Source organism: Nuphar pumila, chromosome 10 (assembly GCF_984573655.1).
Source record: "Nuphar pumila chromosome 10, dmNupPumi1.hap1.1, whole genome shotgun sequence".
NCBI classification, from domain to species: Eukaryota; Viridiplantae; Streptophyta; class Magnoliopsida; order Nymphaeales; family Nymphaeaceae; genus Nuphar; species Nuphar pumila.
In genome coordinates this window covers 115,492,065-115,497,276 of record NC_143258.1, presented here as the reverse complement: position 1 = coordinate 115,497,276, position 5,212 = coordinate 115,492,065, and positions in this window count along the sequence as shown.

Below are 5,212 nucleotides of genomic sequence, written 5' to 3'. Positions count from 1 at the left end.
ATTGTTAGTTTTTTTTCCTAATTTGATTTTGATTATGAAGTTTCTCCCTATTTTATGCCTTTTTCTTTTTCTCCTTGATTTTCTAGATTCTAAATTTCTTATCCTCATTGGTTTATTGTCTTCCCAATTATCCTATTATGAGTTGTCATGTTCACTATCATATTTTGGATGCAACAAGAACTTCTCGAAGTCTGAACCATCTATAGAATATTTAAACTTTTCTAAGTATCTCTTTTTCTACTTTTGTCTTTTTATCTTTTCCATGATCCAGGACTTCTTCTTTGTTTAGCTCAAAGGTTAATCAAGTTTTTTTATTTCTCAAATACTATTGTGTACATGCATCATCTAAAGATTTTTTTTCTTAGTAAGCTATTTAACATATTTTGGTATTGTTAGAGTTAAATTGAATAATAAGTTTTAATTGCAGTTTTGCTATAACAATGTGATTGTAGATGCTTCTACTCTTTCATTAAAGTCAATGATAAATATTTAATTAAACTTCGTTATATGCGATTTGCATATATGCATGTTGTTTTTTCAAAAAAGTGTTGAGAAAGAGACAGTTTATTATTTTCTTCATTAGGTTTTACAACATTAAGTGATGTGTATATCTTTGCATCCCACTTTAATTATAAAGCATGATATGTGTGTTATGTTACCCAATTTGGTCACATGATATATTCTTAAATATTGACTTATCTATCAATAATAACAATTCAGTAACAAATATATTGATTATTATTATTGATTGACACATGTCATATATTTTTGTACATTATACGAATGAGAAACACAACAAAAAATATTTTGTATCAATAAACAATATCTTATATATGTATATATATAAATATACATGTTGACATGTCATACTTCTTTAAGTTTTTTTGAATTAGTGTGATGTTTTACTCGTACCTTTGTGACATAGTCATGAAAGTGAAACAAATGAGTCCTTAGGTTTTACTTACTTTGTTAACTTGGTTTCAGTTTTTGCTTTGGATTTTCAAAGTTTCCTCATTCTTTAGATTTTTCTAAGTACAGCTAGCTAAACCCCTCTAGTCCCCTTAGCATTTTCTTAAGTTTGTAGCTATCAAAAATCTTCCTCAAGCTTAGACCTTTTATCGTTTAAGTTCTTTGCATTTCTTAAGTTTTACATATGGGTTTTCCAAAATATTCATTTCAAGTATCTAATTCATGCGTTACCGAGTAGTAGCTCTTAATTTTTCTTTTACTTATCTCTCAAATCCTAAGTTGAATACTTTTTTTTACGCTCCCTAAGAACTTTTTAGATAAAATATCCCAACAATTTAGATTTTCTAATTTTTATATTTTTTCATGTTTTCCTATTTTTGAGCAATGGTGGCATATTTTATATCATTAGAGTTTGCTTAATCACTCAATTTTTAAAGTACATAATATACAAAGAAGATTCAAATCCTATCAAAGCCGAAGATTTGCAACATTTATCTTGGCTTTGTGGAAGAGTAACGACCCCAACTTATACATCAAGAATATTGTAAGATCTACAATTTTTTAGTAAAAATTCTGAATAAAAATAAGATGTATTTTATTTAAAAATATTGTATTAACCTAGAATGTATAACAAAGGAAATTCAAAGAGTCAATTATACTTAAGATGTATATATCCTCAATGATATACGCTCAAACAGTCAGTCATATCTCACTCTGTAGGCAAAATTAGAGAATTTTGCAGAGCCAATCTGGTTTATCTCATCGAGACAAAGAGAATGATATACTCATTTTTTCATAAAAGATATCGACAAAACCCCAAAAATGCATAGGCTTCAAAAAAATATTTGACCTAGACTGGCCTCTCTTGGTTCTAGCCTAGACCACCTGCCTGGCCTAGCCTGATCCCACATAGGTCAAAACTACTTGACCTGCTAGGTTACCTTTTCTCTCTCTTCTTTTATTTTGGTCTTAGCCTAAATTAAGACTACTTGACCTAGACTGAGCCTACTTGAGGTGAGTATTGACCTACTTGATCTAGACAAAACTCAGTTGGGTCAAGACCCCTTAGCCCTGATTGCTTGACCTGCTCCAACTTTTCCTTGACTAGGTCCAACCCATCTGACCTAGCCTAGCCTACTTAAGATAGGTTTGAACCCAGTTGGACCTAAACTAGGTCAAATTCACTTTTGTCTTAGATCTCATCGTTTCATCGCACCGACAAATTTTGCATGAGACACTCTTGGTTGTGACCATACCAGACGTAAAGAAGTGTCAGCCACAACCTAGGAGCACCCCAAACGCTGCACTGAGCCACCATTGCCATATTTTGGTAGGTTTGCACATCGTTATCTCTCTTTTAAGTTATTTGTTGAAATAATTATTGTGTACAATGAGATTTTCTTTTCGCATATCTTTCTAAAATAATATCTAACTCTAGTCTTTGGTTTACACTCTCTTGGGCACCACAAGCTTATTTTGGTGTTCATGCTCGTACCCTTGTGACTATCGCTCAATATTCACATTGAACTAATTGCTATAAGGTCTTAGTCATTTGTTTATGCCTTATAGGGCACCACAAGCTTGCTTCAGTATCCACATATGTATTCTTGCAACTATTTCTCTATTTACTATATATATGTAAAAATATACATATACTTTGCTTTACATAATTTACTTATCCTAATGTGTGGTTTCATTCACCAGGCCCTGCTTTATGCAATTTACTTTGTTGTCACACTGTTATGTGCACATGCTCTTGTTTTAAGTAATTTACTTAGCTCGATGCATGGTTTCATTCACCTAGACTTGCTTATGCACTTTGCTTAGCCTGATGCATGGTTTCATTCATCAGGCCTTGCTTTACGCACTTTACTTTGCCATCGTGCTGTTATGTACACACGATCTTGCTTTTACTAAATATAGTCGCACTATAATAAGTATATAAATGATGATTGATCTCTATCACTAAAGCGATTCCAGATGCCTTATCTCATTTAAAATATTGTTTGGCGAAGAAACCTCTATTGAAAAGGTTTCAAATTTATGCAAAACTTCATTTACTTAGATATCTAAGTCACTAGCGTATGGCCTAACTAAAGCCTAGGTTTTCAATAAATCATAGAAGATGCAAAATACGCACAATGATGCACATTTATCAAAAAATGAGCATAGCAATTTTCTCGTTAAATAAGAAAGATGTTGCCATTTTTTTTAACAAGATGCTCTCCGAGCTGAATAAAATGTAACGATTTTCTCGTTAAACAGAGAAGATGCCAAAATTTCTAACAAGCTACACTCCGAGCAAAAAGAAATATTGTACTTTCTCTGTCAAATGTGGGAGATGCTGGCAAATTACTCACCTGAGCTAATATGAATGACACAATGATGCCCCCATTGTTGGAACCCTGCCTGGATGGCTCGTTCCATTTTTGTCTTCAAGAGGACCATACTCGTAAGGGCCGATGCACCCGAGTAGCCATTATACCTTATTCGGTCAATGCTCGATGCGATAAAATAGCTCAATCCAAAGTGATCATTGTCTATGCATGCCTCTAATAAATTATTGTACTGCAATAACACTCGTAAGCGCTATTGTGCTAGAGTTGGTTGTCCATACGCAAAAGGTGAAGCACTCATGATGGTCGTAGATTCTAAGAGCGATGCTTGTATGCATATGAACAAAACATAAAAATAGTCCCTGACCACACAAAAACCTGCCCGTGCTTCAAAAACCAAGTGAGATTGGTTTTGTATTCTCTTCATGCAGAATGCACTTGATTGCCTATGTGGCACTCATCGTTCTAATGAAAAATATTTTGCCGTCTATGGAGAAACCGTTCCTAGGATTAGAGACCTAGCTGCGCTATCTTTGCCTGCCGTACTTATGATTACTCTCCTGGCAGAGTAAAACTCCTTTGGCTTACCCCTTGCCCCCAAGGAGTCGCCATGTGCTAAAGGGGTGTGGTGTATGAGATTTGAATATAGACCGCATGCCTAGCGCCATAGGCCCCATCCCACTTTGCCAAACCCCTTTGGGTAAAGAAACCACACACATCTCTGTCAAATTCTTAGAGAGTTGTTGCTAAGACGCCCAAAAGCATAAAATAAAGTCAGATCCAGATCTAATCCAACCCAGAAACATCTCTAACTGAAACCTCTTAGGCTCTGTTTGGGAGAAGGGTAGAGGAACTGGGAGGGTGTGAGAGATGGTTACATAGTGTGATAGGGTCCAAATGGATTTGGATTGTGTTTGGGAGAAGGAAGTGGAGGAAAGCATGAATGTGGGCTGGGAATCAATCAACTCCAAATATTAGAAATTTCAAATTTTAAGTCCTCTATTAAAGAGAAAGCATTTACAACTCCTTGAATCACAAGGATTTAGATGGGTTCCTGATTGTTCAAACTTTTGTTTTCATTTAACTACTTAAATCTTATGTTCACTTATTTTACTCTATTATTGGCATCAATAATGGTATAGTCACACTCATCTACAGCCAAGAATGAGTTGAAAGTATGAATCTTTGAAAGAGTTTCTTATGCTTCCAAACAATAAAAAGAATCCACAATTATTTTGAAATCCATTTTTCTTGAAGTCCAGTTTTTTGTATTTTTCCCGACTCCTTGCAAATCCTTCAAACACCGGTTCTCAAACAGAGCTAAATTGAAATAGTTTATCCACTAAATCTTGGCCACAAAGATGGGTGGATGCACTACTATTGGTATATGTAAAGTTTACAAAAATGGACAGACAGCCGGGTATGTCCCAGTTCCAACCTAAATTGGATCCGCCATAAGTCCAGTACTCAGTTTGAGCATAATGAAAAAGGTTGGAACAGTTGTTTGGTTTGGACCTTCAGGGACCGAGTTGTATATGGATCCGGGTATGATTTATGAAATTCCATACTAGACCCATGGATTGTCTTGAGCTCTGAGAAGAAAACTTCACTGGATTTGGTTTATGTTATTCATGTCCGGACCAGAGTTTGGTTCTGGATCCGGGTCTGCTATTGGTCAGAACCGCTGATTAGCCCTAAATTTTAAAATACCATAAAACGAAGTAGTTTTTTTTTTAAAATACATTAATACGTGATAAATTATTTTTAACTCATATTTTTCAATCTATCGTAATTTTAACGAGGCTTTCTTTCCGTATATATAGATGATACTTTTACGCGTTACTTCCCCAACCGAGCCCTCCGCTCATCGCCGCCTCTCTCTCTCTCTCTCTCTCTCTTCGGCCTCT